The sequence below is a fragment of the Ranitomeya variabilis genome, chromosome 8 (genome assembly GCF_051348905.1).
Source record: "Ranitomeya variabilis isolate aRanVar5 chromosome 8, aRanVar5.hap1, whole genome shotgun sequence".
Lineage (NCBI taxonomy): Eukaryota > Metazoa > Chordata > Amphibia > Anura > Dendrobatidae > Ranitomeya > Ranitomeya variabilis.
This window is the reverse complement of record NC_135239.1, coordinates 217147613-217161422: the sequence shown is the minus strand read 5'-3', so window position 1 is coordinate 217161422 and position 13810 is coordinate 217147613. Positions and strand designations below refer to the sequence as shown.

Sequence of the window (13810 nt, the reverse complement as noted above, 5' to 3'; positions counted from 1 at the left end):
TGTGTACAGTAGTATTCCTGCACCGTGGTGGTCCCCCGGCCATCGCTTCAGCACCTTGTGTTGTACCTGAGCTGGAAACTTCTGCCGAGGGAAGGGACCTAATTCACCATTGAGGAGTGCCTGGCCATAGTCTGGGCCCTGCAGCGCTTGCAGCCCTACTTGTATGGTCGCACCTTCACTGTGGTGACTGACAACAACTCTCTGCGCTGGCTAAAAGACATGTGTGGAACCAACGGAAGGTTGCTACGCTGGAGCCTTGCCCTTCAGCAATTTGACTTCACCATCAAACACAAAATGGGCAGGGAGCATGGGTTGTCCCGCCAGGGTGAACCGGCTGAGGTGCGCATGGTGGAGTACCGAGATGTTCTGCCTCTGTAGCGCACACCAGAAGGGGGAGGTGTGACGATAATGTGTAATATGATTTTTAGTTTTCCTTGTTATCACACACACTGTGGGCTAGTCCGACCCTCCTCTCTTCGCTTCTGCTGCTGTGTGTGTGTGAATCCCAAACCTCTCATTCCCTCCCACCAAAAGAATGTTTATTGCCCCTGTAGCTGCAGTAGACAATTCTCCCATCTAGTACGAGCTAAAATTGGTATAGTCTCTCTCAAAAGACATGAGGTTCTTTGTTCTATAGTAAGATATTGGGCCACCGATTTGGGCTAAAAAAAGAAGGACTACATATTGTGAATTTCCATCAGTAGATCTGTCAACCACTGTAAGTGCTAGCAGCTAAACACAATGAGTACAAAGTGCAGATTTCTCCTGAACAGTGTGGAACAACTAGTAGGAATTTGGTATCATTAGAAAGCTAATTTCAAAATATGATGAGTGAGGTGTGTGCCGTTACTCTGCTAGATTTGTGAACCAAGTTATGAGAATTATAAGTATTGTTGGTAAAATCTGTAACTTTGAGGAGAGGGGAGGGTGCAGGTAAACCAGCCTTTAGTGATGTCACAAACCTGCAAGTATAAGGCATGGCACTCAACCCAACCTTCGATTCTTGCCTGGGACTTCACACTATCCAGACTCCCTGATGAACTGGGATATTTGACTCCGCCCACCAGCATGGTTAGCTGAAATGATCTGAGCACATGTGAGTGTTACTTTCTGTTTTAATCCCTGTTTTTTTATAATTGCTGTACATACTTTAAATTGTCTCATCTTGTAAAATCTTGATATACCTTTTATAAACACTGCCTAATCTTTCTATGGAGTAAAAGTTATAATATTTACTAGCTTCGTTTCCTTGCTCTAAAACGTACCCTAAGTTTTCTGAAGTTAATTGCGCTACTAATTTTGGTTGGCTCTGAACCCCTCTGTGGAGAAATCTGAGCTGTGGCAGCAAAGTGGGTTCTGGGCTTGGCGGGTGAGCTGTCAGCGACGTAACGGGGTTTTATAAGCTATTGTCTGGCTGCGGCCTGAGCATTTATAATTCCCTCGCTGCAGCGTGCCTCCTAGCCAGTCCACAGTGAAGCGGCCCATCCGGTGAACAATTATCCTAGGTGTAGTTCCCTGACTGAGGGTAAGGGGGGCGCCGGAGAGATGCAAATTCCGAAGCGGAACTGGAAAGCGGGATACACATAAATTCCTGCAGTTTGTGTTACATTGTAGCAGCATTGGGATAACTAAAATAAGCCCCTGCAGTAAATTGGTAGGTCAATAGCATTGTTTGTGTTTTCATCACATTGTAGCAGTGGTGGGATAACTAAGATAAGCCCCCCTGCACATGTGATAGACGTGTGCTGGCCAAAGGTCACCCCCTGATCCGTGACATATATATACACTGCACAAAAAAATAAAGGGAACACTAAAATCCCACATCCTAGATATCTCTGAATGAAATATTCCAGTTCCAAATTTGTATTCATTGCATAGTGGAATGTGTTCAGAACCATAAAACATAACAATTATCAATGTAAATCAAATAGAATATCTCACGGAGGTCTGGAGTTGGAATGATACTCAAAATCAAAGTGGAAAATCAAATTACAGGCTGATCCAACTTCAGTGGAAATGGCTCATGACAAGGAAATTATGCTCAGTAGTGTGTGTGGCCTTCACGTGCCTGTATGACCTCCCTGCAACGCCTGGGCATGCTCCCGATGAGGCGGCGGATGGTCTCCTGAGTGATCTCCTCCCAGACCTGGACTAAAGCATCCGCCAACTCCTGGACAGTCTGTGGTACAACGTGACGGTGGTGGATGGTGCGAGACATGATGTCCCAGACAGGCTCAATCAGATTCAGGTCTGGGGAACGGGCGGCCAGTCCATAGCTTCATTGCCTTCATCTTGCAGGAACTGCTGACACACTCCAGCCACATGAGGTCTGGCATTGTCCTGCATTAGGAGGAACCCAAGGCCAACCGCACCAGCATATGGTCTCACAAGGGGTCTGAGGATCTCATCTCGGTACCTAATGGCAATCTGGCTACCTCTGGCGAGCACATGGAGGGCTGTGCGTCCCTCCAAAGAAATGCCACCCCACACCATTACTGACCCACTGCCAAACCGGTCATGCTGAAGGATGTTGCAGGCAGCAGATCGCTCTCCACGGTGTCTCCAGACTCTGTCACGTCTGTCACATGTGCTCAGTGTGAACCTGCTTTCATCTGTGAAGAGCACAGGGCGCCAGTGGAGAATCTGCCAATCCTGGTGTCCTGTGGCAAATGCCAAGCGTCCTGCACGGTGTTGGGCTGTGAGCACAACCCCCATCTGTGGATGTCGGGCGCTCAGACCATCCTCATGGAGTCGGTTTCTAACCGTTTGTACAGACACATGCACATTTGTGGCCTGCTGGAGGTCATTTTGCAGAGCTCTGGCAGTGCTCCTCCTGTTCCTCCTTGCACAAAGGCTGAGGTAGCGGTCCTGCTGCTGGGTTGTTGCCCTCCTACGGCCCCTCCATGTCTCCTGGTGGGTGTACTGACCTGTCTCGTGGTAGCGTCTCCAGCCTCTGGACACTACGCTGACAGACACAGCAAACCTTCTTGCCACAGCTCGCATTGATGTGCCATCCTGGATGAGCTGCACTACCTGAGTCAGCATAGTGTCCAGAGGCTGGAGGTGCTACCATGGGACAGGCCAGTACACCAGGAGCCATGGAGGGGGCCATAGGAGGGCAACAATCCAGCAGTAGGACTGCTACCTCAGCCTTTGTGCAAGGAGGAACAGGAGGAGCACTGCCAGAGCTCTGCAAAATAACCTCCAGCAGGCCACAAATGTGCATGTGTCTGCACAAACGGTTAGAAACTGACTCCATCAGGATGGTTTGAGGGCCCGACATCCACAGATTGGGGGTGCTCACAGCCCAACACCGTGCAGGACGCTTGGCATTTGCCACAGAACACCAGGATTGGCAAATTCACCACTGGTGTCCTGTGCTCTTCACAGATGAAAGCAGGTTCACACTGAGCACATGTGACAGACGTGACAGAGTCTGGAGACGCCGTGGAGAGCGATCTGCTGCCTGCAACATCCTTCAGCATGACCGGTTTGGCAGTGGGTCAGTAATGGTGTGGGGTAGCATTTCTTTGGAGGGCCGCACAGCCCTCCATGTGCTCGCCAGAGGTAGCCTGACTGCCATTAGGTATCGAGATGAGATCCTCAGACCCCTTGTGAGACCATATGCTGGTGCGGTTGGCCCTGGGTTCCTCCTAATGCAGGACAATGCCAGACCTCATGTGGCTGGAGTGTGTCAGCAGTTCCTGCAAGATGTATGGACTGGCCCAACCATTCCCCAGACCTGAATCCGATTGAGCACATCTGGGACATCATGTCTCGCACCATCCACCAACGTCATGTTGCACCACAGACTGTCCAGGAGTTGGTGGATGCTTTAGTCCAGGTCTGGGAGGAGATCACTCAGGAGACCATCCGCCGCCTCATCAGGAGCATGCCCAGGCGTTGTAGGGAGATCATACAGGCACGTGGAGGCCACACACACTACTGAGCATCATTTCCTTGTCTTGAGGCATTTCCACTGAAGTTGGATCAGCCTGTAACTTCATTTTCCACTTTGATTTTGAGCATCATTCCAACTCCAGACCTCCGTGGGATATTAGTTGTGATTTATGTTGATCATTTTTAGGTTTTATTATTCTCAACACATTCCACTATGTAATAAATAAAGATTTACAACTGGAATATTTCATCCAGTGATATCTAGGATGTGGGATTCTAGTGTCCCCTTCAGTTTTTTGAGCAGTTTATATACACTGTATCCTCTCTCCTTATTTTGGGATCTTTATGTTTAGAGTTTCTGATCCTGATGTTGGAGGTGCAGAGTTGTTGGGACACAAAGTAACTAATGCCCCCCCCCCCCCAGCTCCCAGTGGGCGGAGCCAGCAATCATTAACTCTGCGGCCCCCGGACTCTCTGTGCTGGAGCTTTAAATGCTGTCAGTGGCTGTGTCACCCTCACACTGTGCACACTGCGCCGCCACCGTCAGACCGAGCCGCAGCCTCCAGCACCGACCTCCGGACCGTCCTCACCGCAGCCTCCAGCACCGACCTCCGGACCGTCCTCACCGCAGCCTCCAGCACCGACCTCCGGACCGTCCTCACCGCAGCCTCCAGCACCGACCTCCGGACCGTCCTCACCGCAGCCTCCAGCACCGACCTCACCGCAGCCTCCAGCACCGACCTCCGGACCGTCCTCACCGCAGCCTCCAGCACCGACCTCCGGACCGTCCTCACCGCAGCCTCCAGCACCGACCTCCGGACCGTCCTCACCCTCTCCCGGACACTACACGTGAGTACAGCCGGAGCCGGGCGCGGTGATGGGCGGACAGCTGTACAGAGCCGGTGTACGGAGCTGCCGGTGTCGTGTTCGGGGTGAATGTCGCTGCTGATGATCGGTTTTCCGAGTCGGGAGAGATCAGACGATTTTCCTTGGATTTATAGACCGATGTCTGATCAATATCTGTCGGATCGGCGCCTCCTGGTGGTTGGTGTTTGACATCGGGGACCCCACAATGTCCCGGGCACACGTGGGGGTGATCAGCTGATAATGGGGGGCACATCACTGATAATGGGGGGCACATCACTGATAATGGGGGCACATCACTGATAATGGGGGCACATCACTGATAATGGGGGGCACATCACTGATGATGGGGGCACATCACTGATAATGGGGGGCACATCACTGATAATGGGGGCACATCACTGATGATGGGGGCACATCACTGATGATGGGGGGCACATCACTGATGATGGGGGGCACATCACTGATGATGGGGGGCACATCACTGATGATGGGGGCACATCACTGATAATGGGGGGCACATCACTGATAATGGGGGGCACATCACTGATAATGGGGGGCACATCACTGATAATGGGGGCACATCACTGATGATGGGGGCACATCACTGATGATGGGGGGCACATCACTGATAATGGGGGGCACATCACTGATGATGGGGGCACATCACTGATAATGGGGGGCACATCACTGATAATGGGGGGCACATCACTGATGATGGTGGGCACAGCACTGATGATGGGGGGCACAGCACTGGTGTTGGGGGTGTTCAGCTGATGATGGGGGGCACAGCACTGATGATGGGGGGCACAGCACTGGTGTTGGGGGTGTTCAGCTGATATGGAGGGCACAGCACTGATGATGGGGGGCACAGCACTGATGATGGGGGGCACAGCACTGGTGTTGGGGGTGGTCAGCTGATAATGGAGGATGGATATCAGGGTTGTGTAAAGGGTAATGGAAGCGTTCCTCAGCGGTGGTTTCCCCCAGCATGTGATCTTTAGTCGTCCCCCTTGTTTTATAAGTTTGGGGGTCTCCTGCACCCCACTTACTGTGCAGTGCGATGGTCAGTCTTTTAGGACCAATAAGGGTCATCTGTAATCAGTGTGATTTACTGCTCTCTGTTATCAGCCATTCTGTGCACAGAGCTGAGTGCTTAATCCCGTGTTGGGGGTTTCTATGTATTTAATATATATTAATGTAATGTTCTCATACCTCACAGCAGGCTCCGGAGATTAGCAGCAGCCGGCTCAGTGGTTAGGTGTCCAGAGTGTACTATAACGGCCCCAGGTGGCCTTTCAACCTGGGCTTTAGTTATTACTGTTGGCTCCTTTATGCACATTAAATAAATGTCTTTGAGTCTCACATGCTAAACCCAATATTTGTTGAATTTGGCGAGAAATGGCTGCTATGCGTCTTGTACAGTGCATCCAGTGCCACCGCGCTGAGTGCTCTGCCCTGTGCATCCCGTGCCGCCGCGCTGAGTGCTCTGCCCTGTGCATCCCGTGCCACCGCGCTCAGTGCTCTGCCCTGTGCATCCCGTGCCACCGCGCTGAGTGCTCTGCCCTGTGCATCCCGTGCCACCGCGCTGAGTGCTCTGCCCTGTGCATCCCGTGCCACCGCGCTGAGTGCTCTGCCCTGTGCATCCCGTGCCACCGCGCTGAGTGCTCTGCCCTGTGCATCCCGTGCCGCCGCGCTGAGTGCTCTGCCCTGTGCATCCCGTGCCACCGCGCTGAGTGCTCTGCCCTGTGCATCCCGTGCCACCGCGCTGAGTGCTCTGCCCTGTGCATCCCGTGCCACCGCGCTGAGTGCTCTGCCCTGTGCATCCCGTGCCACCGCGCTGAGTGCTCTGCCCTGTGCATCCCGTGCCACCGTGCTGAGTGCTCTGCCCTGTGCATCCCGTGCCGCCATACTGAGTGCTCTGCCCTGTGCATCCCGTGCCACCGCGCTGAGTGCTCTGCCCTGTGCATCCTGTGCCACCGTGCTGAGTGCTCTCCCCTGTGCATCCCGTGCCACCATACTGAGTGCTCTGCCCTGTGCATCCCGTGCCACCGCGCTGAGTGCTCTGCCCTGTGCATCCCGAGCCGTCATACTGAGTGCTCTGCCCTGTCGTTCACACTGCTCTTTCCTCCTGTGCAGCTATGCGTCCTGCGCTGTCCAGTTCCTCCTGCACTGTGCACGTACCGTTGGTCATTTTATGTTCTTTCTTGTGACTTCTGATTTTCCGGCTGCCACCTTTCTCTGTTTGGCTTTGGCCCTTTAATGCAGAAGACATCACTTTTCTTGTGGATACGGTTTCTGCAACTTCAGATCTGATGCCAGGCGCAGAGCTCAGTCAGGCGGCGAGAAGATAAGAGTTTAGTTGTTGTGCGGGTGTAAGTGAATATTGCACAAAGCGGGGAGGACGGGGTGATACGTCCCAGAAAATGATCGTGAGTCTGCTGTATAATGTAAGAATTACTGAGTGGAGCTGTGTAACGTATGGCGGTGACCTACATAGAGCTCCCACCGCCCGGGATTCTGCAGCAACGTCCCCATTGGAGAGCTCAGTCCCGCTATAGAAGGACCTTGTCCCGGCTTCCGCGCTCTCTTTTCTCTCTCTGTAGCTCCTCTTCCTCGGGGGCGGAGCAGAAAGCTCTGCAATTACATTAAATAAAGGGTTCTGATCTTGTGCTGTGAGAATCAAACCTCCATCATTGCAGGCAGTAGATGAGTCTACGAGCCACCGGCTGCACTGCCATCACTGGGAGGATGTTCTATACTTCAGCGCAGACTCTGATGCCTCAGGCAGATGATGCTGGCACATAGAGATACAGCTGTACATAGCAGTGTATTTCTATGTCCGTGTATTCTAGAGGGCAATGAAGCTCCTTTTTTTTTCTCTTCCTATAAGGTTACTAAAAAATAATGAAAAACAATTCCAAAAATATGAAATTTTGTCTTATTTTAAAAATTGAGATCTTTCTAATGCAGGGTGGGGCAGCACGGTGGCGCAGTGGATAGCACAGCAGCCTTGCTGCGCTGGAGTCCTGGGTTCAAGCCCCACTAAGGACATCATCTGCAAAGAGTTTGTTTGTTCTCCCCGTGTTTGCGTGGGTTTCCTCCCGGTACTCCGGTTTCCTCCCACATTCCAAAGACATACTGATAGGGAATATTGTGAGCCCCAACAGGGACAGCGACGATAATGTGTGCAACCTGTAAAGCGCTGCGGAATATGTTAGCGCTATATAAAAATAAAGATTATTATTATAGTGCAGGAAATAAAGCCACAACGTGTATCATCACAGGTAGTAGCTAAAGCCATGAGCCACAGGGAGCTTGAGCATAGGGAGGAATAATAAGTGATGCCAGCACTTACTCCCCATCCCTCTCGTGTGCAGGTTCCTGCGAGGAATGTATATATGTCTATGGCCGCCTCATCTGTACGTAGCGAGCAGCTTTATACCTGGGGAGCGACTCCCCTGAAGCCATCGCCGTTTCCCCGCAAAGTTTGCCGCTTCCAGGAATCTGCGGTTCTCTTAGCCTCTTTAGACTGTCAGCGAGCGAGTGCACGATCCCGACTCTCGGCCCATGTAGAGTTGTCAGCCATCACCTGACGAATCCTTGTTGTCAGCAGCACACCGCCCGACATGTCCAGGATGTGCTGTACGGCGACAGATCCAGTAAGCCCGCGCCGACCCTCTTGTGTATACGTCTCCCTCACACATGCTGACTGTTCCCGTAACGGTTCCTTACTATTTACCTTGAACTGTTCATAGTCAGATTGTTTTGGCTGATACCTGCGAGCACACAATTGCATCATCCACAGCGGCGGCTGCGTTACATTTGCAGCGGGTTACACATTAATCTTCCCATTCACCGAAGTAACAACAAGCGTCATCCAGAAGCAGCAGCGTGTTTGCTTCATCCTTGTGACTGGTGATGTGAGCATTGGCCTCTATCTAGGGTGCCCCCATATAGACAACCATCACCTACAGAATCCAAATATAGATACAGTTGTTCTCAAATGTTTACACACCCCCGCAGAATTTTTGCTTTCTTGGCCTTTTTTCAGAGAATATGAATGATAACACCAAAACTTTTCCTCCACTCATGGTCAGTGGTTGGGTGAAGCCATTTATTGTCAGACTACTGTGTTTTCTCTTTATACATCATAATGACAACATAAAACATCCGAATGACCCTGATCAAAAGTTCACATTCCCCATTACTGCAGTGTGTTGCCCCCTCTAACACCAATGACAGCTTGAAGTCTTTTGTGGTAGTTGTGGATGAGGTTCTTTATTTTCTCAGATGGTAAATCTGCCCAATCTTCTTGGCAAAAACTCCCCAGTTCCTGTAAATTCCTGGGCTGTCTAGCATGAACTGCGCGCTTGAGATCTCCCCAGAGTGGCTCAATGACATTGAGGTCAGGAGACTGAGATGGCCACTCCAGAACCTTCACTTTGTTCTGCTGTAGCCAATGACAGGTCGAGGTGGCCTTGTGTTTTGGATCGTTGTCATGTTGGAACATCCAAGTACATCCCGTGTGCAGATTCCGGGCTGATTAGTGCAAATTTGCCTTGAATATTTGCTGATAACGTGCTGTATTCATCTTTCCTTCAACTTTGACCAAGTTTCCTGTGCCTTTGTAGGTTACACGTCCAAAAAACATCAGCGAGCCACCTCCATGCTTTACAGTAGGAATGGTGTTCCTTTCATCATAGGCCTTGTTGACCTCTCCCCAAATGTAACGTTTATGGTTGTGGCCAAAAAGTTCAGTTTTGGTCTCATCACTACAAATTACCTTGTTCCAGAAGTTTTGAGATTTGTCTCTGTGCTGTTTTGCGTATTATAGGTGAGATACTTTGTAGCATTTGGACAGTAATGCTTTTCTTCTGGTGGCAGCCTATTTTTCTTCAAGTGCCTCCTTATTGTGCATCTTGAAACAGCCACACTGCTAGTTTTCAGAGAGAACAGATAAAGAAAGAGATTGCACAGCTCAGCCCCCCCAGTGCTGTGACCTCCATCAGTGCACAGAGACAATAGTTTAGAATTACAAAGGGTAAAATCCAGCATCAGAAGGGAGCGTGCGGATCAGCTCCGCGTTGGACCATGGGCTCCGCATAAGATGACCTATTTAGACAAGCCGCCCTTTCATGTGCACTGAACGATCATTAATACTGTCATTCTGTGCACATAGAATATCTCTCTGCAGCACAGATTACACAGGACGATGTGCTGCTGAGAACAATCATTTTTAAACAAGCACTAAATTGGGCACATTCAGGTTGTAGAGGTGTGGGAATTTTTTGTCCTGAAGCTTTTTAAAATTTTTCTGTGATGTTTTCTGTGTTTTTAGCACTTTTTTTTTTTTTAAGCACCACTCCACCAGGTTTTCTTTTTATTGCAGCGCTGGAGTGGTTCTACTAATCTACGTTCCCTGTCTAATCTAGTACCTCAGACTTCTGGTCAGTCCGGAGCCGCAGTCACAAGATGGCGGCGCTGGACCAATGCGAGGTGACTTACACCAAGAGCTTGTGACCGTCACCTCAGACTTCTGGTCACTCCGGGCCTGCAGTCACAAGATGGCGTCGCGGGACCAGAGCGAGGCGTCCACAGACTTACACCAAGAGCTTGTGACCGTCACCTCAGACTTCTAGTCAGTCCGGGCCTGCAGTCACAAGATGGCGGCTCTGGACCAGAGCAAGGTGCCCATAGACTTACACTAAGAGCTTGTGACCGTCACCTCAGACTTCTGGTCAGTCCGGGCCTGCAGTCACAAGATGGCGGCTCTGGACCAGAGCGAGGCGTCCACAGACTTACACCAAGAGCTTGTGACCGTCACCTCATACTTCTGGTCAGTCCGGGCCTGCAGTCACAAGATGGCGGCGCTGGACCAGAGCAAGGTGCCACAGACTTACACCAAGAGCTTGTGATCGTCACCTCAGACTTCTGGTCAGTCCGGGCCTGCAGTCACAAGATGGCGGCACTGGACCAGAGCAAGGTGCCCATAGGCTTACACCAAGAGCTTGTGACCGTCACCTCAGACTTCTGGTCAGTCCGGAGCTGCAGTCACAAGATGGCGGCTCTGGACCAATGCGAGGTGACTTACACCAAGAGCTTGTGACCGTCAACTCATACTTCTGGTCACTCCGGGCCTGCAGTCACAAGATGGCGTCGCGGGACCAGAGCGAGGCGTCCACAGACTTACACCAAGAGCTTGTGACCGTCACCTCAGACTTCTAGTCAGTCCGGGCCTGCAGTCACAAGATGGCGGCTCTGGACCAGAGCAAGGTGCCCATAGACTTACACTAAGAGCTTGTGACCGTCACCTCAGACTTCTGGTCAGTCCGGGCCTGCAGTCACAAGATGGCGGCTCTGGACCAGAGCGAGGCGTCCACAGACTTACACCAAGAGCTTGTGACCGTCACCTCATACTTCTGGTCAGTCCGGGCCTGCAGTCACAAGATGGCGGCGCTGGACCAGAGCAAGGTGCCACAGACTTACACCAAGAGCTTGTGATCGTCACCTCAGACTTCTGGTCAGTCCGGGCCTGCAGTCACAAGATGGCGGCGCTGGACCAGAGCAAGGTGCCACAGACTTACACCAAGAGCTTGTGACCGTCACCTCAAACTTCTGGTCAGTCCGGAGCTGCAGTCACAAGATGGCGGCACGGGGCAGGGACTGTAGATTAGTGGCAGCACTCCAGTGCTGAAATAAAACTGCTGCAGTTCTGTTTTAAGCCCTTTTAGGGCATGTGGTTTTTTTTTTTAACATCCATTAAGAAGAATCTTTCAGGAGTTTTTGGGGCCGGACCTGCAGTGTGAACATGACCTAATGGCCGGGTCAGACAGGCCCACAGGATAACATGAGAATCCTCGGGTGGGCTCCTATGCAAGAATAAGCCCCTTACCCCCAACACGAGCAGTAGTCAGCCATATACAATCATCCACTGTGTACAGACAACAGCAGGATCTCATCATGCAACAACCCACCTCGCTTATTATTATATAGAAGTAAATTTGTGAAAGACAGTAAGATAATATTTGCATCAAGCTGAGCAGTGACCCCCAAAGTCAGTGTTACTGGTGGGCCCTTGTTGCCCCAGTCCGACACTGCCCAATGGGGATGAAATGAAGCCACAAGGAGAATTGTAATCAGCGTCCTACAGTGGAATCAACTTTGTTCCCGAATTTTACAGCCGCGGACTCGTGGGGTGCTGGCGGTCTCGTGGGGTGCTGGCGGTCTCGTGGGGTGCTGGCGGTGTCCTGGGGTGCTTGCGTTCTCGTCTGGTGCTTGCGTTCTCGTCTGGTGCTGGCGTTCTCGTCTGGTGCTGGCGTTCTCGTCTGGTGCTGGCAGTCTCGTCGGGTGCTGACGGACTCGTGGGGTGCTGGCGTTGTCCTGGGGTGCTGGCGTTCTCGTCGGGTGCTGGCGTTCTCGTCTGGTGCTGGCGTTCTCGTGGGGTGCTGGCGGTCTCGTGGGGTGCTGGCGGTCTCGTGGGGTGCAGGCGTTCTCGTCTGGTGCTGGCGGTCTCGTCGGGTGCTGGCGTTCTCGTCGGGTGCTGGTGGTCTCGTCGGGTGCTGGCGTTCTCGTCGGGTGCTGGCGGTCTCGTTAGGTGCTGGCGGTCTCGTTAGGTGCTGGCAGTCTTGCTGGGTGCTGGCGGTCTCGTCGGGTGCTGGCGTTCTCGTCGGGTGCTGGCGTTCTCGTCGGGTGCTGGCGTTCTCGTCGGGTGCTGGCGGTCTCGTCAGGTGCTGGCGGTCTCGTTAGGTGCTGGCAGTCTTGCTGGGTGCTGGCGGTCTCGTCAGGTGCTGGCAGACTCTACAGGTGATGGCAGTCACCTAGAGGAGAAGCTGTAAGATGGCAGAACGGCTGAGACGTGATTTCGCCAATGGATATGATCATCGCTCGACGTTCATAAATGGCAACAAGGCTTGGACTGACAGGAGGAGGTTTTACGCGAGGCACTAAAGGTCTTTACGGTCAGGCAGACGGTGCGGCCGCTCCCACCACTGACGGGGTGAATGTGAGGATTTGGTGTCGGACGGTGACGGCTTTGCGCCGGGATCCTGCCAGCTGTCCCCTCAGCTGCTGTGGCCGCTCTTGTATGGGGAGACCGGACACATTGGCTTCTGCTGCATGTTGGCGTTTCTTCGTCTTACTCCTTGTTGTTTCTGCTGATGGCTGCCCCCCACCGGCCCGGCTGTTGCCGTTACCTCCTGAGTGGGCAGGTTACGGACCGCGCTGTCTTTTTACCTCAGGGAGAGCCACATCCCGCCACGTGTCCGGGTCACTGACATGGGGGGTCTTCTTATGTAAACCGCAGTGAGGGACGCAGTGTGTTCATACGCCGTGACAGCCCCCGGCCCCCCGCCATATCCGCGCCTTCATCCTCCTCACATTCCACAAGTGCTTCAATATTAATGCAAATATTGTGCGCAGCGCGGACGAGCTCGGGTCGGGGGGCCGCCATCTGTGTTTGGTTTACCTACCCGTTATTTTGAGGGGGCTTCATTGCAGGAATCCAACATGGGTGCTCTCCTACTTCTTACCGCCACATCCTCACCTTACACTTGTTCTTCATGCAATGGCTGATAGCAGGGAACAATAGAGTGCATTCACATTTTCTGCCACTACGTGGCCAGAAAACTCCGGTTAGAAATTGGCACATTGTTACACAACATTTTGTTGGTTTTGGTGTTTTTATACCATTTCTAGCAGCTTTTTCAAAAGTGGGTGTGGCTTAGTAATGGGGTGTGGCCTAGCGGGCCCAACAGATTCACAATAATTGACACCACAGAATTGTCCTCTAGTCCATCGCCCCCGGCAACCGACACGCTCCGCCTCACGGCTCCTGTACCGGCAGACTCTGGTCGACAGGAATTATCTACAGCAGAAGCGATAAGCCAGTGCAGTGCCTGCAGCCACCACCAGGGGGCACTCACTGGAGACAGATCTATCAGTCAGGTCCATGTATAATCAGTACACAGAGAGCTCCCTCTAGTGGTGTCTCCATACCAGCCACTTCTCATGGAGCTGTGCAGAGGATTTGGGCTCCGAATTAGAA

The 13810-nt window shown here is 52.3% G+C and overlaps 1 protein-coding gene across 2 annotated transcripts in view; it reads left to right on the top strand.

Moving 5' to 3' along the window:
* Positions 1–4451: 4451 nt before the first annotated feature.
* Positions 4452–13810, top strand: part of SLC38A3 (solute carrier family 38 member 3) — a 67415-nt gene continuing 58056 nt past the window's right edge. For both annotated transcript variants that reach the window (XM_077277096.1, XM_077277095.1), the window contains exon 1: positions 4452–4749. The gene's annotated coding sequence lies outside the window, so the exon portion shown is untranslated. The remainder of the gene's footprint in view (positions 4750–13810) is intronic.